Here is a 23,143-nt window from a genome sequence, read left to right on the forward strand (position 1 = left end):
TACAACATTCTTGTTCCTTTTTAGTCCATTCTCCATGCTAAAGCCATAGTCATCCTAGCCTATCTAATAAAGAGGGACTATGCTAATTGACCCTCATGCTGTCGCAAAGATGGCAGCGTCCACAGCCAATACGGAGGGAATATGCTAATTGAAGCCACGCCCTCAAAAGATGGTGGTGCCCACATCCAATAAGGAGGGAATATGCTAATTGACTGTCACACCCTCAAAGATGGCGGTGCCCACAGCCACAAGATGGCAGGACCCAGTCCCCTCAGCCCCCCAGCTGCCCAGGGCCAGCCCAAGGCGCAGGCAAACCTCAGATGGCAGCTGTCCAGCTGTCCAGGGCTGCCCGAGGCTCAGGTAACCAGGGCTGCCCGAGGCTTGCGCTGCCAGCAGTGGCAGCAGCAGAGGTGTGATGGGGGCATCGCCTTCCCCTGATCGCTGGGTTTCCTCCTGCCCTGAGGGCTCCTGGACTGTGATAGGGGGGCAGGCCGGGCTGAGGGACCCCCCCCTCCAGTGGATGAATTTTCATGCACCAGGCCTCTAGTCTATTTAAATACAAATCCAACCATGTTACGCCCTTATTTAAACCTTTCAATAGTTCTCATTAACTTTTGGAATAAAGACCTATGAAGTTCTCTAGATTTTTATGTATAACTAGAGGCCAGGTGCACAAAATCTGTGTACTTCGTGGGGGGGGGTGTCCCTCAGCCCAGCCTGTGCCCTCTCGCAGTCAGACATCCTTAGAACTGCTGCGGAGGTGGGAGAGACTCCTGCCACTGCTGCTGCGCTCACCAGCCATGAGCCTGGCTTCTGGCTGAGCAGCGCCCCCCCTGTGGGAGCACACTGACCACCAGGGGGCAGCTCCTGTGTTGAGCGTCTGCCCCCTGGTGGTCAGTGCGCATCATAGTGATGGGTCATTCCGCCATTCAGTCGATTTGCATATTAGCCTTTTATTATATAGGATAAAGTCCCACGTACTTGGATCTGGAGATAGGAACAAGGTATGTAATTCCAACTGGTGCCATAGCTGATGTGAGGGGTAGGGGTGCGGCTGCCTTTCGTAGTGACTTCAGAGCCTCTTGGTGGAACCGCAGCCTTGATCGCACATTGCAAAGGGGCATCAGTCAGTATTGTGCAGGCGTCGTGTGAAGTCATCCGAACTTGCTCTCAACCCGAATTGCCATTTGCAGCTGCTGGTGACAGTGGCTCTGCTCTAAACCACTTTTTAACAATTGTATTTTCCCCTGACTACATTTTTCAATGTACTTGGGTGTTTAAGCCTATGAGTTTTTATGTACGTTTGGTGATGTTTCAGTCTTATGTCCTCTTCTAACATCGGGAAAGTACCACTGTTTGTTTGCAGTCTTATTGTGTAACCAGCCTACCACGGCTTCCATGTACAATACGGTAATTAATATTGTGCAAGTGTAAAACACTTCCATTAGGAAAGCAGTGTTTGGAAAGTAAGAAATTATTAAAAGGGTTACAAAATACTAAAAAAAAAAAAAAGAGAGAGAGAGAGACCTATGAAGTTCTCTAGGATCTGGGCGTGGCATCTGCCAGCCTCACTGGGGCCCCTTTCCCCATCACTCTGCACTCCAGCCATCTGGCGTTCTCACTCAGTTGTTGGATGTCACCATGCTCTCTTTTCTCCTCATGGCCTTTGTGTAGTTCCACTGTGCGCTCTCCCCACTCTTGTCTGGTTAGCTCCTACTTACACCTCAAGTGTAAGCTTCAGTGTTACTTTCCCTAGAAGCTCTTCTTGATGAAGGTTTGATTCCCAATTATATGGTTTCCCAGCCCATTGTATTTCAGCTTTTAGCGTTCAACTATAGTTGCAATGATTTTACTCAGTTCTGTAACTCATAGGTGTCTGTCTTACCCTTCATCAGGACAAGGAGAATGTGTGTCTGATTTGCACTTTATCCCTTGCCTAGCACAGTGGCATGTACCTGGGAAGTACTCAATATTTTCTGAATAAGTGATTGACTACAGAGACTAGACTGAACAAAAGCCAGAGGATAGGTCACATGTGATGTGGAAGATCTGAATTAGTTCAATGGAAAGGTCCTGTAAGAACTTGGTGTGAGATGAAATATTGAAACACAATCAGAAAAAGACACTGCAAAGGAAGTCTCTTGTTAGTCACGGAGCCAGGGTAGTTATAACGAGAGCTCGGTTTCTAACTGTTACTGAATTAGAAATGAAAACTCCTTGTAAGAGGAAACGCCACAATCTGGAGGGGGGCCGACTGTGGAAAGTTTGGACTGTAGTAGAACTAACAATGCATTTCAAACAGGTGAAGATAGTCCAAGAATTTGAAAATAAGGTCAAAACTATGTCTTTTGGTGTTCTTAGCTTTTTAAAGAGTGTTACAGCTTATCTAGGAGGGAGAAACCCTAGGTATCATGATATATATTTATGTAAACCCTACCAGGAATGACACCAAGTTTGTTGGAGTGAAAATCAGGAGTTACAACTTGGAGAGTTTCGATGACCTTACTGTGTATGAACAGGAAAGACGCATCTCAAGGGGAGACTTGGGACTCACAGCCTCAGGGTTCTCTGGAACCTATGAAGCCCTGGCTGAGCCTCCTCGTGTCACCCCACCCACCCCCCGCCGCCGCCCCCAAACACACCTGCCATCCCAGACGGAGCCTGTGGAAGCCATTTCATTCTCATATTCCAGTTTGTCAGCAGTGTATACACACATAACCTAAGTTTGTCTTATTTTTTTCAGGGAAAATGAGTGGTAGAGAATTCTGAAAAACTCTTTGGCTATTACGTATCTTGGTCTATTTCCCTTGGCTCTATAGCTGGTGCTAATTAAAGTGCTTTCAACAGAGGATTCTAGAGTGCTGCCTGTGTTGGCTCTCGTGTTCTTTGCTTAAATAATTAATAATCATTACTATCTGTTATGCAGTGTGTGGGAGAAGAGTGAGTAATCTTGGATCCCAGGGTATTTGCACCATGCCTGTCCCCTTTGCATAAGCTTTCATGTGAGGCTCTTCATTAGCTGGCACCATGGTGTAGATTTTCCGCCCTCGGCCGTTAGTGTTTATTGCCTATAAAAAAAGAGCTCCATCTGATTCACCAGCTGGGGCAAATACTGCTGATGGGAAGGAATTTTCCGGAAGAACAATAATGAAGAAAGTGAGGGGAGCGGCTGGGGAGAAGACCAAACCACCAGGTTCATTTAGATTGAGCAATGTTATAAATGTTACAGACCTCAGTGTTACAAATAGCAAAGGATTTAAGAAAACTCCTAGCTAAACATTGGAATGTCAAAACAGGAAGGCTTATCGTCTCAAGAAGGTTTGAAAACAGTCCACTCTTAAGACAGTGAAGGGTAGGAGCAAAGCTACAAGCAGTTCATAGTAACAGGCCTGTTACTTGTTTACAGTAAACTCCTGGGCAGTCTGGACCTCTGCTGGGGTGGAGGGGATTGTTTGTCAGGAATGGTCTTTTCAGTCTCACCTGAATACACTGATAACATTCAGCAGATTTAAAATGCACTGGTAAGTGCTGGGGGGAAGGACGGCTGTTTATCATTTATTCCTAGAGAGAAGGGTCTATTTGCTTTTAAAGATGGTGATTTTTTACACTTACCTGGATGATAACCAGAAGGGGGAAAAGGTGGTAAACAGACTACTATGTTTAAAGGCTAATAGACGAGTATTTGGATTCAAATTGAGGTCTTACGTTAGTTTGTCTTTACTAAGTGACTAGAATGTTGGAGACCGCACAAGCCAAATACACTTACAAGACATGTTGGTCTATGAAAAACAGCCAAAGAACGGAATAATTCTATTTTTACTGTTCCCAAGCACAATACAAGCAGGATTCTGGGATGTAGGGATGGTCTACCCATCAGAGGCTGCAGAAGCTGACACTCTGGGGACAGGTTGGCAGAGAGCCAGATGTTCACAGCTGCACATACCCCACACATGACACAAAATATGTATATTCACCAATCTACAAAATGCTTTCATGCTTGTTGAATAATTCCTTGTTATCTCCAAAGTAAAATTAGATGACAAGTTATTTGCCAAAGCAAAACACAGGAGAGTGGCGCGTGACTGGGGCACCCCTTATCTCCTGTGCACTTGGCCTCCTCATCACTGTCCTCAGAGCAGCTGGAGCTGTGTCAAATGTAAACAGGACACAAACTAGGGACCAGAGCAAAAAACAGCTTTTTAAAACTTTCTGCATTACTGGGTATTGTTCACGTTTAAAACTTGGTTCTCAAAAAAGAATTGGTTCTCATTTTTTCTTAACTAAAAATTCTCTTTTTATGCAAGACAAAGTCTCTTTCTTTCTTTCCCATTCTCACCTAGCACCGGTTCAACTCGTAGGCTAGAAGGCCCTCTTATGGGGTACAATTTGAGGACCACGGTCACGATAACTGCTCCAAAAATAGCCCTCCTTCCCTGCAGCCTGCTGTGGCTCCACCGTTGTTTCATACTTGGCCTGGAAATTTTACTGTGTTGCTAGCACTGGAGTTGGGGAAATAGGAGTGGCTGGCTGAAAAATCCTGGGTGGGTTATTTATACATTTAGGTATTCATTTTTTAAAAATTTATTGATTGATTGGCTTTAGAGACAGAGGAAGGAGAGAGAGAGAGAGAGAGAGAGAGAGAGAGAGAGAGAGAGAGAGAGAATCTTCTATTTATTGCTGCATTTCTTTATGCATTCATTGGTTGATTCTTGTATGTGCCCTGACCAGGGATTGAACCGGCAACCTTGGCATATCAGGATAATGCTCTAACCAACTGAGCTACCTGGCCAGGGCCCATTTAGTTATTCATGCAATAATATTTGTTTGGCATCTGCATGTGCCAGGTACTGTGTTGGGTAGGAGTGGTTCACCGTGACCTCATCGCCCTCCTGGAATTTATGGCCATGCTGGGGCTGGATCTCGCATAGGTTAAGAAAAGTCTCCTTGAAGAAGACCAAAAAAGATCCAATATTCAGCCAGGTGGAGGGGGGAGGAGTGGAAGAAATAGAGTCATAGAGGCAGAGGGAACTGCACACTCACCAGCCCCAAAGCACAAAGAAGTACCTTGTGATCAAGGAATAGGGAGAAGGCCTGTGTGTAGCGGGAGCCTGGTCAGCAAGGGTGGTTCAAGGTCAGGCTACAGCCAGATTATGCAGGGTCTTGTAACCATGAGGATTTTGAACTTCATCATGAATAGAAAGAGAACTCGTTGAACTGCAAAAGTCTAACAGCATCAGTACATTTTAAGAAGATTCCTCTAGTTGCTGTGTGGGTAATGGATCAGGAGTGATAGGGAAAGCCTGAATGAGAAAGTACTTGAAATTTATTTCTTGAATCAAGGTGAGAGCCGATGATAGTTTAAACTGGGACAGAGCAGTGGAGATGGTGGGAAGTGGAGAGACTCAAGATACAGGTTGGGGGTGGAAACAGCATGGACTAGATATGAGGGGTAAAGCAGAGAAGGGGTCAAGGATACTCTTTTAAGTTGTAAGCAACTGTGTGGAGCAGTGCCAGTTACTGACGCGGGGAGCATCAGAGGAGGGGAGATGTGTGGACCTATTAAGTGTGAGGTGGTGTGAGCAAAACTGGTGCAAGGTCTCCTGAAACCATGGAACAAGCTCCTTTTCTGTCCCTCCCCCTTCCCTCCCTCCAAAGTGTTGTTTCTGTCCAGTAACATTGCCTCATTCTTTCAGGCTTTTCCATGTGGTGGGTGGAGGATGATGCAGGCATTTTTGAGGTCACTTCCTTATAAGTTCTTGACCCAACAGGAAATACAGAACTCCCCTTCACCTCTAATTCAGAAAATTTCAGGGAACAACTCTGATAGGCTCGGCTGGGGTCACATCCTACTTAGCCAGTAGTTAAGAGAATGCAGCGCCTGGATTGGCCCAGCTCGAGTGCCTCGCCTTCCCTGTTTGTTTTAGTGGAGGGCAGAGTGTAGTCAGTGGTTCCCAACCTTTTTTTGGCCACGCCCACCTAAGCATCTCTAAAATACTGATGCCCTCCCCCACCTCCCCATGACATATAGTTCTTATTATTCAAAAAGTGAACACCTAGCCCTAGCCGGTTTGGCTCAGTGTGTAGAGCATCAGCCTGCAGACAGAAGGGTCCCAGGTTCGATTTTGGTCAAGGGCACATGCCTGGGTTATTATGGGCTTTGTGCCCAGTAGGGGGTGTGCAGGAGGCAGCCGATCAATGATCCTCATCGATGTTTCTATCTCTCTATCCCTCTCCCTTCCTCTCTGAAATCAATAAAAATATATATTTTTAAAAAGTGAACTCTTATTCACGTGGAGGAAGCCTAAAAGGCTATTAACTTGGTCTAAACAAGCTTCCAACGAACATGGCATCCATGAAAGAGAAAAATGAAAGAACGAAAGGACAGTTGAAGTACTGAGGAATAAATAAGATACTGTTAAAAATAATAATATGAAGTGATATGAAAAAATAGCAAATAAAGTTTCAAAACATATAATAGAGAACTGAAATGCATAAATATGTCACAATATATATTTATATACTGTATATGAGGCCCCTAGAACCATAAGAAATGCAAAAAAAAAATCACTGTTAATACTCATTCTCGAATTGCCCCCCCTTAAAAATCAAATTACCCCCCGGTGGGGCGTGTGGTGTGCCCCACGTTGGGAACCACTGGTGGAGATACTGTCATTGTAACCTCGTCAGCACCTCTGGGTGGTAGAAGGTAGGGAGGAGCCGTTCCCCAAGGAGAAGAGGAGGTACTGGGCTGTCGGAACTAACAGATGTTCCCTATCTCCTAAGCCTTCAATGTTTCATTTTAAGACCCTGCATATGGATGGAGCCTTAGTTATCCTGAAGTAATACTGCTGTCTAGAAATGCAGAAATTTCCAGTTCTAAGTCCTGGGGTAGTTGAGGCACTGGCTGTGTTGATGAACTTATTATAATTTTGAACTGTAAAAACTATATTTCTGGACTTTCAGAAAAAAAGGAAAAGCATCCGTTTTACGCTGACACATTTTCATTTTATGCATTCCTTTCCCACCTTAAGCACATATCGTTTTTAGAAATATGATTTATACATTGTGTCTTGAATAGCAAACAACTTTTTCTATTCTAATTCATTTGTTTAAATGTTGATATTTACATAAAAATAGTTTGAATGTGTAAAGTTTTGGGTTTTTTTTGTTTTTTTTTTTTGCATTGGCATGCTCTGGAAAACGTGAAGGGCCAGCTGGTACACTTGTATTGGCCAATATTATTGAGCTCTTGCTATGGGCATGGTAGTCTGGACATCGATGGGGATATAAACAGGATTAAGAGCTATTTCTGGCCTTTCAGAATTTGTAATTTAATGATTTTTTATAAGATTAAAATATTCCTCAATTGTAACTACAGTACAGTGTTAAATCAAAAAGTAATATGGACATTTCAGAAAATGAACACAGGAAAGTAAAAAAAAAAAGCACCTCATTCATGTCTTTCTTGCATAGGGAAGTGGGAGAGGATGAGACAAAAGGGGAAAAACGGGGCGGGGGGGCTTTTAAATTGCAGTTAGTGGCACACTGTGTAACTATTAAGTTAAAAAGTTGAAAATGAGACCACACTTAAATCCACGCACCCCTTTCACAGGGAAGGTGGGAGTGCAAAGCACCTTACATTTTGTCTGTAAAGGGTTGTTTCTCCCTGTACTCCCCAGAGAGAGCCAGAAAGCAGGGTCAGACTTCCTACAGAAACATTTTAAACATGGGTCCCTTTCCCCCAGAAACATGCCCTCATTGGTGTTGGCCAATACACACGATATTCGAAGTTTAACGGACCCACGGAGGCCCATCCCTGGGCAGTCTGGGCTTCGCGGACCCCCGGTTAGGCCCCCAATTCCAGAGCGGGCCTGACTGCGGCAAACGCGGCCGCCAGCCCGGCTCCAGACTCGGGAAGACCGCGCCTCTGAGCGTCCGGCAGCCGCCCTCGTCCATTCAGGTTTCAGTGATCCCGGGAAACCGGTCTCACCAGGACTCCGCCCGGCCTGGCAGCTCCCGTTCCCAAACTCAGACCCGTGTGTGGAAGAGGCCATTATTTTTACGGGATCGCAGTGCTCCTGGAACAGCGAGGGGCACACAAAGTTGCTTCACCGCAGCGACAGCTCTAGGAACCCCGGCTCCGCCCTCGGGCCGCCTCCTCCGAGTCCCCGCCCCTCCGCCCCGGCCCACCTCCGGTCCCGCCCGCCCCTGTGCTCCGGGCGCAGCTCCGCCACTACTCGCGACCGGGTTACCCCGCCCATCTTGTGGCCCCACCCCTTGCTCGAGGCGACCAATGAGAGTCCCCAAACACCCTGCAGCTCCCGCCCCTCGAAAGGCATCCCCGCCCACTAGCCTATGTAACCAATGAGCGTCCCCGCGTGCTCCTGGCCCCACCCCTTCCAGCAGGCCCCGCCCCGGGCGCGGGGCGTTGCCGTGGCCGTGCCTCCGCCGCCCGCGCGGAGCCAGATGCCGCCCCCTTCGCCGGTCCCTCCTCCGGCGGCCTGGCGCCTCCCTCCCTCCCCGCTGCGGTGACTCACGGAGCGGGAGGCGGAGGCTGAGGTGGCCGCTCCCGCTGCTTCTGCTTCTGCTGCTGCTGCTGCCGCCGCCGCGGCTGCTCGGGGTGAGCGTGCCCCGGAATAGGCCGCCGCGCGTCGCGCACGGACCCGCAGCCCACGCCGGCCCGGCCGGGTCGGGCGGCCCAGGTAAGCGCCGAGGCCAGCCCGCGCCCGGAGCGCCCGGGCCGCGCCGCCCCTGGGATCGGGGGAGCCGCCGGCCCTTTGTCTCCCGGGGAGGGGCCGCGGAGGACACCCCCGACCCCGCTCGGACCCGCCGGCTGGGCCCCCGGCGCGGCGCCCAGGTCTGGGCCAGGCCTCCTCGCCCCGCCGGGCCGCCGCTGCCCCCCGCCGCTCGCCGGCCCCGCCGAAGCCCACCCTGCGGGGTCCTCACCTTCTCGCGGAGGGCGCCTCCACAGGTGTCCGAGCCACCCGCCCTGGAGCTCACCTCGCCGCGTCGGCTGGTTGTCATCCTCTGTCAGCACTCCGGGTCCTGCGTCCTGTCTCTCCCCTCACCTGAGCCCCACTCAGCATCCTGACCCTGTGCATGGAGCTCCTCCATATTTCCCCAAACTAAATGCTGCCAAGGTCTGGCCGCTGGGCTGCCCTTCCTCCCTCTAGTTTGCTGAACTCCCGGCTCCCCTTTCCGCCTCTCCCCCTGAGTGTTCCTGAAAGGTACACATTGTAGGCACATGTCTCACCTGGATGGCCAGCTGTTGGTGAGCCTGCACAATTAACCACTTGGAGCCCCAAACTGCGCTTCTCACCTCCTTTCCATCACCCCCAGCCCAGCCACCTTCCTTTTTTCTGGAACCTGGTATTCAAGGCTCCTAGCTCTGGACACCCACCCTGTGAGGCCCACACGCGCCCCTCCCTCTGGGTGCCGAACTTGTCGGAGCAGTGCCTGCTGTCAGGTTAGCCCCTGGGAAGGCCGGGGAGGCCTGTGTTGGCAGCAAATCAAGAGTTTTATGAGTAATGAGATGTGTGGCTTTGCAGCACCTCCTATCTGAGGATCTAAGTATGCTGTAGCTGTTAGTGATTTTGTGTCCTGCCGCTCAGAAGTCAGGGGAGTGTGCCTGGCTGACTGCTGGGTAAATTGAGGCACAGGGTGTGTTGGTAAGGGACCCCGGGGCAAGTGGGAGTTTGTTCTGAGGTGCTGTTCCTCCTTGATTCTTAGCTTCCTGCTACAACTGCTGGGCTCTAGTTCCTGGCTTTAGACGGTACATGATACTGATCTTTTGGACCATTAGAATATCCATAGATACCAATTTCCTGCCCCTTAAAGCAGGAGTGAATCCTAAAGGTGCCAGCTGTTAAATGCCAGTGTGTCATTCATGGTTTCTGGGTGGAGTTCGTGGTCCTTGTAAATACAAGTTGCCTCTATGGGCTAGAGATTCATCCATTCACTAGTGAGTGCTTACTAGTCAGGCACTAGTCCAAGCATGGGGCCCCCTGCCCTCCTGTGGCCCACACTTGAAAGAGGAGGGAGTAAACAAATAAGCAGACAGATTAATTTCAGTAGCGGTAAGTGCTATGAAGGTGGGAAGGACCAGTTTGGGTTTTATTCCACGTGCAGTTAGAAGCCATTGGAGGATTTTCAGTAGACGTGATAAGATCTAAATCTAAGTTCTCAAAGATCGTTCTGGCTGCTATATCGTGACTGGATTACAAGAGGCAAACATAGAAGCAGGGATACCACCAGCTGCCTGGCACGAGGTGATGGAGGCTTGGGGGACCAGCGTGGTAACAGTGAAAGCGAAGATGTGGAACCAGTCTGCTCCCCTGGGAGAAGCTGAGCTGTAAAGCAAACCTTCATGGAACATGGACTGAGATTTCTATGTCAAGCAGAGAACTTCTAGACCTGACCATGCCCAGGTGCAGCTCAGCAAAGCTTACTCAGCACCTGTTGTGAGCCAGACTGTGCTAGACTCTAGGGCAGGGGTGGGGAGCCTTGGATATTTATAACATCACTAGAAGCCCGGTGCACGAAATTTGTGCACGGCGGGGGTTGTCCCTCAGCCCAGCCTGTACCCTCTCCAATCTGGGACTCCTGGAGGGATGTCCAACTGCCCGTTTAGGCCCGATCCTGGTAGGATCGGGCCTAAACGGGCAGTTGGACATCCCTCTCACAATCTAGGACTGCTGGCTCCCAACTGCTTGCCTGCCTGCCTTCCTGATTGCCCTAACCGCTTCTGCCTGCCAGCCTGATCACCCCCTAACCACTCCGCTGCCAGCCTGGTTGATGCTTAACTGCTCCCTGCCAGCCTGTTTGCCCCCAACTTCCCTCCTCTGCCAGCCTGGTCACCCCTAACTGCCCTCTCCTGCAGGGTTGATCACCTCCAACTGCCCTCCCTTGCAAGCCTGGTCCCGCTCAACTGCCCTCCCTTGCAGGCCTGGTGCCTCCCAACTGTCCTCCTTTGCAGGCCGGGTGCCTCCCAACTGCCCTCTCCTGCTGGCCATCTTGTGGTGGCCATCTTGTGTCCACATGGGGACAGGATCTTTGACCACATGGGGGCAGCTATATTGTGTGTTGCAGTGATGATCAATCTGCATATTACTCTTTTATTAGAAAGGATACAAAATTATCAACTTAAAAATGAGCCTGCTGCCTAGTGGTGTGGGTCAGCAGTTGAGCGTTGACACAGGAACCACAAGGTCACCGGTTGTATTCCTAGTAGGGCTCCTGCCCAGGTTGCGGGCTCGATCCCCAGTAGGGGATGTGCAGGAGACAGCCAATCAATGATGTTTTTTCTCGTCGATATTTCTATCCCTCTATCCCACTCTGTTCCTCTCTCTCTAAAAATATCAATTAAAAATATATATTTTTAGTCTCGCCGGTTTGGCTCAGTGGATGGAGCCTCGGTCTGCGGATTGAAGGGTTTGATTCTGGTCAAGGGAACATACCTCGGTTGCAGGCTTCTCCCCTCCCCAGCCAGGCTCTGGTCAGGGTGTGTGCAGGAGGCAACCAATTGATGTGTTTCTCTCACATCTATATTTCTCTCTGTCTTTCCCTCTCTCTTCCACTCTGTCTGAAAATCAGTGGAAAAATATATTTGGGTGAGGATTAAGAAATAAATGAATGAATAAATAAAATAAAATAAAATAAAATAAAATAAAATAAATAAAAATTAGCCTGCTATATTTGGTCAAACAGTTAATTAACTCACCCTGAATGCCTTGGCAGGGCCAGACCAAATGATTTCTCAGGCCTTATATTACCCATGGGCTGAACGTTCCCCACCCCTGCTCTAGGGGTACAAACATGAACAAGGGGAATAGGGAGTAGTCCCACGATATAACCATTCTCACAGAAGGGTTACCTCCTCCTTGATGGAAAGAGGGCTGGAGGGTTTAAAAACCATTTGAAGTGGAGGAGGGCAGAGCATGCTAGGCTTTGTTCCCACATCTAGCTGCATTTAAATTAGAGCATTATAGCCCTTTCGCTGCTGTAAGATGTTGCCCAAAGAAATTGGAACTGCTCTTAGGTAGGAGAACATGGACAAGATCAATGGCCATGAACTTGTACCATGAACCAGAATAAAACTTGATCTCCATGCCGCTCCAAATCTGTGCTGTCAGAACAGGTCAGAACTAGAGGACCTCAGGGGTTACGTAGGCCAGCCCCACTTTTATGGTTGGGGATCTGTGGCCCAAGAGGCTGAATATGGGATCTCTTGAAATCCCATAGCAGTTTGTACATTTTTCTTATGGCACCCACCACTTTCTGCCTCTATTTCAGCTCCATGTGTACGTGCATGACTCAAATCTTACTGATTCCAGGATTGCTATTGGGTTCATCTTTGCATTTCTCACAGTGCCTCAGTCAGTGTCCTGTACAAAAAGTTAACTCATCAAGTATTGGTTGATGTGCCTGGGTGTTTCACAGCATCTAACACTAGAAGCCAGCACTCCTGACCCTTGTCCCTCCTTGTCTTTTCATCAGACCACACTTCCTTTCAGATTCCCAGATTTCTCCTCATCCGGTGTGCAACACTGGTGAGCCCAGCAGTCTCCATCTCACGGAGCGCTAGGACAGGGCAGCCCCTCCTTGACGGGTCTGCTCTCTCCAGCCCTGCCTACCAGGAACAGCTGCTGGGTTTGGATCTTGGTTCTGCCATCATGAGCTGCGTGACCTTGACCCCTATGATATAAACTTCATTACACCATGTAACTTGACCCCTCTGTGCCTCAGTTTCCCATCTATAAAATAATAATACTTTCATTATTGAAAGAAGGGAGGATTAAATTAAGTAACGCCTATCAGAAGCTTAGAACAGCACTGGTGTAAGTAGCAGCTATTATTTCACCATTATTTATTTATCTGATCTCCCAACAGAATTTAAGCTCTTTGGGTGCAGAGATTTTGTCTTTTTTATTTTGTGTGTTTGTCTACTGTTCTAGTTCAGTGCCTAAACTTTGTAGGTCCTCAGTAAATATTGGTTAAATTGAATGATTCATTGAACCACCTACTAAGTGCCAGGCACTGTTTCAGGTGCTGGGGATGTAACCAAGAATGAGATCACCAAGATACCTGGTCTAATGAAGTTTATCTTGTAGTGAGACAGCCAGTAAACAAATAGACAAGTGAACACAATAACCTAGAATGGTGAAAAGAGACAGGGAGAATAAAACTGGGCAGTGAGATGGAGAGTGACTGGGGTGAGGGTTAGGTCATAACTTTAGCTAGCTCTTGGAGGTGACTTGGAATGGACACCCCGTCGATGGGCAGAGAGGACAGCAGGAGCAGGAGCAATAAGCCCAGCGGGACTGGAACGAGGTGGGCGAGGGGTTGGTAGGGGCTGAATCTGTGACCACAGGGAGGAGTTTGGATTTGACTCTTTAATTCTGAACAGTGGGAAGTCACTGCGCAGGCATCTTCCTGGTGTCCCCCTGGCCAAGAGCAGGACACTAGGACGAGCAGTGAGTGGGCTCTCCTCGTCCTTGGAAGACTTTGGGAGGCCGGGAGGCCAGCAATGACGAGCTTATTCCCATCAAGTTCCTCATTTTTCTGGCCGAGATACCTAGGTCCTAGGACAGTGGTCGGCAAACTGCAGCTCACAAGCCACATGTAGCTCTTTGGCCCCTTGAGTGTGGCTCTTCCACAAAATACCATGGCCTGGGCGAGTCTATTTTTGAAGAAGTGGCGTTAGAAGAAGTTTAAGTTTAAAAAATTTGGCTCTCAAAAGAAATTTCAATCGTTGTACTGTTGATATTTGGCTCTGTTGACTAATGAGTTTGCCGACCACTGTCCTAGGAGATATGGGGCCATTGGCGAGGTTGGTGAAGGTGCAGGCATGTGTCTGTGTGTCCTGCAGATTCCACTGAGCCTTCTTTCCCCCTGAGTACATAAGTGATCAGTAACATTTCTTGAGTTGAATGAATGAGCATTGCCAGATCTTAGCATGTTGTCCTATACAAGGGCATGTCCTATGTTCTCTGCTTGCTTCTGCATGAGTTAAAGCTTCTTACCTTGGTACTGACTCTAAAGTAACCTTGGAGTTTTGCTGTTCTTCAAATGTGCACCAGACACCCACACACAAACATGTCACAGTGTCTCTGTTGGGGGAATACCAAGATTGACAGGGCAGCTTTCTGCCACCCCAACCCATCCCCCCACACCCTTCTCTTCCAGTCTCCCACTGATATCACCAGGCCCCCTGTAGAGGGTTGGGCCACACTGTCGCTGTTTGGTCACTCGATCAGGGGCACAGTGGTACCTAGAAAGCGTTGGCTATCTTTGGTGGAGTTGGGAAGCTCAGCAGAGCACTCAGAGAATGGCATTTCAAACCGAGGGCTCCAGCTCGCCAGGAATCCAGAGTTGGCCTCCTTAGACTGGGTGCAGTTGGCCAGCTTTTCAACTCCTCATTCAGGCAGCTCCTTGTCAGTTAGTGTCCATGATGCCACTTGCTCTTAACCTTGAGAGGCCAACAGGAGTTAGTGGGAATCAAGTAGGACTTTTGTGTTGTAAGTCACTGTCAGGGTCCTGGGCATTTCATGGGCAGGTTAGTCATCTGTCATCTGTAGCCTTGTAAAAACTGAACAGTGTGGGTGCAACCATTTTCTCAAGTAACTGCGTTTTGTGTTTCTTTTTTTAATTACAAGAGTGATTTGTGCTCATTTAGAAAATGAGGAAATGAATGATAGTGGCCTTTCACATACATTATCTCACTTAATCCTCACTGTCGTTTCTGAGATACACACCATTATTACCATTTTACAGATTCAGAAGCTGAGGCCTAGAAAGGTTAAGTAACTTGTTTGAGGTCAAGCTAGTCGGGAACAGAGTCAGATTCAAACCGAGGAAGTATGTAGGGCTCCTGAGCCTCAGTGAGCTCTGAGCACCCTGTTAGACGCTGCTTCTTAGCATAAAGGACAGAGAAGAACAGAATCTCGCCTAAGCCCCGCTGGGTGGCATTTTGTTAGGGTCTAGACTCTAGAGTTAGCTCACTGGCTGATGCAAAGAGCTTGAATCCTACGCCCTTTCCCTGTCTCTTCTGACCTTGGGCAAGCTAATTAACCTCCATTTGCCTTCCTTTCCCCAACGGTAAAGGTGGATAATGATACCTGTGCCTTCATAGCTCGCAGGGCCATTGTGATGTGTGAGCCAAGGTGCTTTTGAACCTCTTTATGAAAGGGTGCTGAGCACCGACTGCTGTTACACTCAGTTATTAAAGACCTATTAGGCCCTGATCCTCCACGAAGCCTTGTTAAAAGGGGAAGACAACAGTCCCAGCAGGGAAGGTGGCGTGATTGGCCCAAACCTTGTTTTCCTCCTCCTGAAGTTTCTCGATGAGTGAGGGTCATGAGTCTTTCTCCATTCTTCATGGTCATATTGAACTGTGTGAGCTTCTGTACGCAGGTGTGTGTGCCACGCATCATAACACGGTCGAGGACCATTCATAGCAGGGCAGAGAAGGGGTTAAAGGGCTTGGGTTCTAATCCTGCCTGTGATGTCTTCATAAAAAAGCCCAAAACACAGAGATCCAAGGAGCAATGGCTGTCTTCCATTTATCCTTCCTGCCCTCCCTCCCAATGATTCATTAATTCAATTAATAAATATTTACTGAGCTTTGATTACAGTGCGGGTCCCACTGGGAATTCTCTGGTGAGCAGGGTAAAAAGAATTATTCCCTTATAGTCTAGGGCCAAGAGGCTTATTATCTAGCTGGAGTTGTGTGAATAAAGAAAAAGCCTGCTGGTGAGTGTTTTGCATCTCAGGGAAAGTCAGGATGTAATTTCCAGGGGTGCACATCGGCCCCATGGGGACCTGCCCTGGGAGGGCATTGAAGGTGGAGGGCTGGGTTTGGCTTCCCAGAAGAGCAAGGGAAGAGCTCACAGAATAGAGCCCTCTGTGCCCCACTTACCAAAAGCTGCCCTCGGTGTGGGCATATGTATTAACAATTAGCGCCTGGCGGCGGTGGTTAGTAAGAACTCCATTTCCGCTTAAGGCCTTAAGCCTGTGTTACTGGAGTTCAAGTCAGGGAGAGCTCAAGATCAGGGGGGTGGGCTCTTTCCAAAGTTTTTTGAAGTTATGCCACCAATCTAGTGCCTTTCTTATGAATAACCGCCAGACCTGTCTCTCCAGAATTCTCTCCCTTCCGGATAGGTCCCCTCTGCTAACTTGGGGAAAAGGCATATGGCAGCAGGTGGCTGTGTGTGGTTGTTCGGTGCTCTCCGGCATGCTCATGGTGTTCCCGAAAGAACTGATGCCTGTGGACCCCTGTGTCCTCGATCCCCCGTTTGGGGTCAATCTTCACAGAGTGGGGTGGGGGAAGGTTCTTTCTTCCCTGAGTCTGCCCAGCACCAGGCCTCGGGGTCCCTTCAAAGAGCAAGGCCGGGGAGGCCCAGCAGTTCATGAGAAAGCACACAGTGTTCCTGCTCCCTCCAGCCAGGCCTGGGGTGGAGAGGGCAAAGGGCTGGCAGCGGCATCTGCCCACGGTCGAGAGAGAGGAAGGCGCCAGGACAGCGTGGTGTGCTGCTGGGCGCTGTTACTTTCACCCAGACCCCGACATGTCGCCGTCTTCCTGGTGCTAGTCAGCTGCCCCCTCAGTCTGGGGGGCCCCAGAATCATTCATCATCTGATCAGGAGGAAATGGCTGGCTCGGCAAGGAGACCGGGTCACTCAGTCCCTAGACTTGCCCACAGGGACGCCGGTTCAGCTGGGAGAATGTGACCCACTTTCATATCCCCTCCCACGAGGAGAGCGGGGTGGGAGTCTTTTGGAGACCAGCTCCAATTAAGGTTTTTTCAGGCCTGAGTATCTCCTGAGTATCCAACCCACATGTTTCCTGCTGTGGAATTCTGTGGTCCGTGTCCCTGAACGGAAAACAACCCGAGGCAGATGAAGTTACGCCTTGTTGTCCTGCAGTCCTGGATGCTGCCAGCGGAGCGCCCTGTGGGGATCAGGGTCCCTTTGGGTTCAAACACCTCTCAATGTGAGCCCCGCCCTGCTCTTCCTGCTAAGTCACCAGGCAAACCAGGGGCCCAGGTTCCAAAGGTCAGCGTTGGCCTCCCTGCCCAGACCAAGGCCTCACAGCCCCAGGCAGCCCCGCTTCCAACAGACCCATCCTGACCCTCATCCTTGCAGCTCATCCTTCTGCTGCAGGAATGTGAACGGAAACGTGTTCCGGGCCCTCTGGGTTTCGTCCATTCTCTGCAGGTGGAGGACATTTGAATGATTTTCCGATTGTAATTTTATGTTCCTCCTGTGTGCGGTTGTGGGTGGAGGGAGCCTGCTTTAAATGCATGGAGCTGTGAGTACTGCCAACATGGTTTGGGATTTTAAGCTGGTGAAGTGGTGGTTAAGAGCCCCTAAATGATCCATTTACAAAGGAAGCAGCAAAAGGGGAGGCAGGGAAACTGCTAAGGTGAGCTCCGCTAGGCTGTGACCTCAGCCCTGTGAGCTTCCGGACTGAGGCAGAGGCTGTGCGGCCACGCCCCCTGCCCCCACTGTGTCTGTCCCCATTGTTGGCACTGCCCAGTGGCCTTTTGAGGCACATGGTGTTCCTCTGGCCGACACTGGAGTTGCAGGAAGACAGGGGTGCCAGTGATTTTTAGTAGGACCTGGTGGGGCTTGCTGGCCAGCAAGCCGGCTGTGGGGGCGTCTGTCCAGGCCCTGGCTCTGTTTTCCTGCACGGAAGCTTATGGTGGGACAGGGTGGAGTGGAGTCACCAGAACAAATGTCCTTCCTCCCATCTGGTGTGAAGGTGCCGCTGCCACCTGCCAGGCAGCACGTGCCCATCGCCTCACGGTTCCCCAGGTGGTGGCTGCCCACCCTCACGTCCCATCTCTTGGAAGAGAAGAGTGCTCCTGGGCCTGTGAGCAGTGATGGGGGAGCTCGAATGCTCAGCACCGGGCACTGCACTGGACTGGCGACCTCCCAGAAAAGATCTTTCTTTTGTTCTCATATTCTGACCCGACTCCACTTCCTTTTTTTTTTTTTTTAATTTTTTAATTGACTTTTTACAGAGAGGAAGAGAGAGGGATAGAGAGTTAGAAACATCGATGAGAGAGAAACATCGATCAGCTGCCTCTTGCACACCCCCTACTGGGGATGTGCCCGCAACCCAGGTACATGCCCTTGACCAGAATTGAACCTGGGACCCTTGAGTGCGCAGGCCGACGCTCTATCCACTGAGCCAAACCGGTTTCGGCCCGACTCCACTTCCTTTAAAAGAAAAATCATTCGTTGGAGTAGGTAGTGCATACACATAGTCCAGAATTCAGAAGGCTACATGGAGAACACTGTCTTCCTCCTTCCCTGGATTCCCATCCCCGAAAGAGACCAGGCTAGCCGTCTTGTGCATCTAACCAGAGACATCCTGCATGTGTACAAGTGCACCATGCACACGTGCGACCGCACACAGGCCTGACATGCACTGCTTTGTTTCATACTGTGACACAGTGCTCTGCCCCTTAACTTCTTCCACTTAGCAATAAATACTAGAACTCTCCACACCACCACCACCACCACCACCGTCCGCTAATACCTCCGGAGCATTTCCTGTGGCTATCGCTGAAAGTGCTTTACTTATATCAACTCATTCACTCCTCACAGCAGCCCTATGAACTAAGTACTGTTATTGCCAACAGTTTGCAGATGAGTAAACTGAGGCATAGAGAGATCAAGTTACTTGTCTAAGGTCATTTAGAACTACCTCACTCACTTTAATGGTTTCATGACATTCTTTTGATTGGTTACATTTTGATTTTTTAAAACTAGTCCACTGTTGGTGAGCACTTAAGTTCTCTGTCTTTTGTTAGTATGAACCAGGAGGATTCTAATACACACTTCTTTGTGCGTTTGTGTAAGTGTATCTGTAGGGTAAATTCCTTCAGCTGAATTGTTAGAGCAGAGGGTACATCTGTTTCGGTTTTTAGTTTTGCCAAATTGCCCTTTGTGGAGAATCTCACGTTTTACATACCCACTAAAATTGTACAAGAGTACCTATTTCCCTGATACCTTGGTAGAAATTAAAATTTTTAAAAATATTTTTTTTATTGATTTCAGAGAGGAAGGGAGAGGGAGAGAGAGAGGAGAAACATCAATGATAAGAGAGAATCATTGATCAGCTGCCTCCTGCACGCCCCCTTCTGGGATTGAACCCACAACCCCGGTATGTGCCCCTTGACCAAAATTGAACCCAGGACCCTTTGGTCCGAAGGCCTGCGCTCCACTGAGTCAAACACCCTAGGGCTGTTGTTAAACTTTTTTATTGTTGCTAATCTGATTGTTGAAAAGTGGCATATTATAATTTTAATTTGCATTTTCTTTATGAGGAAATAAAAACAATTTCACATCTTTAAGAGCCATTTATGAATAATCTATTATATTGTTTGACCATTTCTTTCTTGATTTGGCCATCTTTTTCTTATTGATCTATAGGTACTATTTATATATTAAGGCAATTTATCCCATAGCTGTGATATATGCTACACATATTTCCACAATTTGTCATTGTTCTTTTGATTATGTTTTTTTTTTCTCATGCAGAGAGTTTGCTTTTTATATAATCAGATTTTTAAATCTTTAATCACTTCTAGGTTTTATTTCATATTTTTTTCTTATCGCACTGTTGTTGTTTTTCTGTTTTCTTCTGATATACATATTCTCGCTTCCCTAAATTTAAAAATTTGCTCCATATCCGGGTGAGCCTGGGTCCCGGGTCCGGGTGAGGCCGCGGGCCCCTGGATCCGGGTGAGCCTGGGTCCCGGGTCCGGGTGAGGCCGCGGGCCCCTGGATCCGGGTGAGCCTGGGTCCCGGGTCCGGGTGAGGCTGCGGGCCCCTGGATCCGGGTGGGCCTGGGTCCCGGGTCCGGGTGGGGCCGCGGGCCCCTGGATCCGGGTGAGCCTGGCCCCGGGTCCGGGGGGGGGGCCGCGGGCCCCTGGATCCGGGTGGGCCTGGCCCCGGGTCCGGGGTGGGCTGCGGGCCCCTGGATCCGGGTGGGCCTGGCCCCGGGTCCGGGGGGGGGCCGCGGGCCCCTGGATCCGGGTGAGCCTGGCCCCGAGTCCGGGGGGGGCCGTGGGCCCCTGGATCCGGGTGAGCCTGGCCCCGGGTCCGGGTGAGGCCGTGGGCCCCTGGATCCGGGTGAGCCTGGCCCCGGGTCCGGGTGAGGCCGTGGGCCCCTGGATCCGGGTGAATCAGTGCCCCTGGGTCCGGCCGAGACCAAACCAGAGGGAGTCGGACCTGCATTACCACCATTTGTCCACCATCCAGAGCTGAGGGGTCAGTGCCGACATGTACTCATAGGGAACTGGTGGACATTGATATTGGGTCTCAAAAGAACTGTTGGTCCAGAAAGAAACTCACTACAGACTGATTCATTTGCCTGTCAGCATAACTATTATTGCTCGTCGCACATTCAATTCTTATAAGTATATCTCTAGTGACACATGATTTCGCTCATCTAGGGGAAATGATGAACAACATAGACTGATGAACAAGAACAGAACCAGAAACAAGGAGGCATCGATCGGACTATCGGGCCTCAGAGGGAGGATAGGGGAGGGTGGGGGGAGGGGGGAGAGATCAACCAAAGGTCTTGTGTGCATGCATATGAGCCTAACCAATGCTTAAGTTCAACAGAGGGTTGGGGCATCCAAGGGGAGGGGTGTGGGATGGGAATGGGGGGATGAGGACAAATATGTGACACCTTAATCAATAAAGAAATTAAAAAAAATAAATTTGCTCCATAGCCAAGGCATCAAACCCCGCATCACCAGGAATGGGGCAAACCGGCATTGTGTGCCTCCAGTGGGGTGTTGACAGCATCAGCTTCGGCAGCTTCTTGCCATAATGCTTACTCTGATCTGGACAAATCCGATTGTCCGGGACTCTAACAAATGTCAATGTCATGATAAACAAGGAGAAGCTGCTGAGCCATTCTAGGCTAAAGGAGGTGAAAGAGCGCGAGAACCAAATGCAATTGAGATCCTCCATTGGGTCCTGGGTTAAAAACGAGTAACGGCCAAAGAGAGGGCAGTAGGGTTGGGGAGATTTGGATATAGGTCAATATTAAATTCCTTGGGGTGAAAATATTTGGGGAAATTTGGATATGGGTCAGTATTAAATTCCTTGGAGTGAAAATAGTTGACGAAATTTGGATATGGGTCAGTATTAAATTCCTTGGGGTGAAAATAGTTGGGGAGATTTGGATATGGGTCAGTATTAAATTCCTTGGGGTGAAAATGGCTCTGCAGGAGAATGGCCTTAGGAGAAACATAATGAGGCACTTAGCACAGCATCGGGACATCTGCAGCTTGCTTTCAAATAGCTCAGGATGAAAAGCAAACATACCCTCATATACCCACAACATGGAGAGGCGGGAGACAAAGGCGGCACAGAGTTAGCAACGGGGGCTCGAGGGGCAGGTATGGGGATGTTCCTGGTGCTGTTCTTTCAGCTTTTCTGTGGCTTTGAAATTTTTCAAAATAAAAAGGCGAGGAGAAAAGAACAACAGCTTTGTTCCACCTGGGATTTATTTTGGTTTCAGTCCCCTTGGCTTTGCCTGGCTCTCGGGCCATTGTCCTGGATTTCTGGTCTCTTGCCCCCTTTTTATAGCACACCCAGCGTCTGTTGCCCTCTCTCAGGAACTCCTATTTTGGGTGAGCTCTTCTCTTTTGGACTTGGACTTGTTTATGATTGAGTATCTTTCTGGCAGACACATGACTTTTCTAGAAGCAGGTAAGAACTGGCGTGCACTGATGCCTGCTGTTTTGTTTTGTTTTCCTTTAACCTTATGTGTCCCAAGTAAGTTTGCAAGGAATCTAGTTCTCCGAGACGCCGTCTTCCTCAGGAATACCACCACACCGACGTGCCTGTAACTAACTGCGCTCAGCAAACCTAGATGGGAGCTTTTCCCCTCCGGTGAGAGTTTTTGCAGGAGGTCAAGGTCTGCTTGGGTCTGTGGACATGGGCTTGTCAAAGACTGCTGGGTTTCATTTCATGAATGGTGACAGCCTTAGGTGAGTAACTGGCTGTCCAACCAGGAGTCTTTTTGCCAGGGGAGCGCTCACAGGCCAGTCTTGCCAGGAGCTTCTGCCACCTTCCGTGGCTTGGTGACTAATGGGTTAGTGGCTTTGGGAACGGGGATGTCATTACAAATGGATGATGGGGATTTGGCTCCTGAACCTGGTTATCTGGGTGCGCCTGTCTGGGTGTTTATGCCTCCACCCCTTGGGAATGGGGACAGTTTATTGGAGCCCTCCCAGCCCCTGTGGCCTCCATTCCATTCCTGTCCACAAGTCTGAGCTTTTCCACAGTGGCCCCGAGCACACCCTCCAGGTGACAGTGGTCGATCCCGCTGCCTTAGGAACTGCATTAGCTGTGTTCCCCTCTCAGAGCAGTGTGTGCATTTTCTCTGGTCAGTCCTCACCTCGCCTCCTGCCTCTGCCCCCCGCCCCCCCCCCCCCCCGTCCTTACCTTCCCACGGGACAGGTTTAGTGACCCCCCAGGACTCCTCGTCCTCACGCTGCTTCCCCAGGGAGTTACAGAAACGAGCACATGTAGGTTCTGGAGTTGTCTTTGTTTAAAATATTTTTGATTCTGATTATCAGCTTGTTCAACATTTCGGAAGGAAGGAAACCAAGTCTTCAGCAGCCTCTTGGGGAGGTTTCCTCCTTCCTTGGATTATTTTTTGTTCGGAGCGAGCTGGAGGGAAGGGAGAGGGAGTCACTGCCTGCGGAGTAGGCAGAGCAGTTATCCAAACAAACAGTGTGTGGCTCATGGGACAGTGCAGGTGTGATGAATCCTTGCAAACTGTAACAATGGTGTGGGTATTTTTAGAGCCCATGTCCACAGAACCCAAACATATCTATATTCTTATGCAAATTAGCACATACCTATATACTGAAAGCCTATAAGAAGAGGGCAGTATCCCTAAATTCTATTTTCTTTTCTTTTTTTTAATATATTTTGATTGATTTCAGAGAAGAAAGGAGAGATACTAGTAGAAACATCAGTGATGAGAATCATTAATCTGCTGCCTCCGGCACGCCCCCTACTGGGGATGGAGCTGGGCATGTGCCCTGACCAGGAATCGAACCTCGACCTTCTCATTCATAGGTTGATGCTCCACCATTGACCCACACCA

General features: G+C 49.3%; 1 protein-coding gene across 1 annotated transcript in view; it reads left to right on the forward strand.

Annotated features, from left to right (window-relative positions):
* The first annotated feature begins 8,460 nt into the window (after positions 1-8,460).
* Positions 8,461-23,143, forward strand: part of CTNNBIP1 (catenin beta interacting protein 1) — a 44,013-nt gene continuing 29,330 nt past the window's right edge. The window contains exon 1 of the mRNA XM_079778366.1: positions 8,461-8,702. The gene's annotated coding sequence lies outside the window, so the exon portion shown is untranslated. The remainder of the gene's footprint in view (positions 8,703-23,143) is intronic.

This window comes from Cnephaeus nilssonii, assembly GCF_951640355.1.
Source record: "Cnephaeus nilssonii genome assembly, chromosome: 7".
Taxonomy (NCBI): Eukaryota; Metazoa; Chordata; class Mammalia; order Chiroptera; family Vespertilionidae; genus Cnephaeus; species Cnephaeus nilssonii.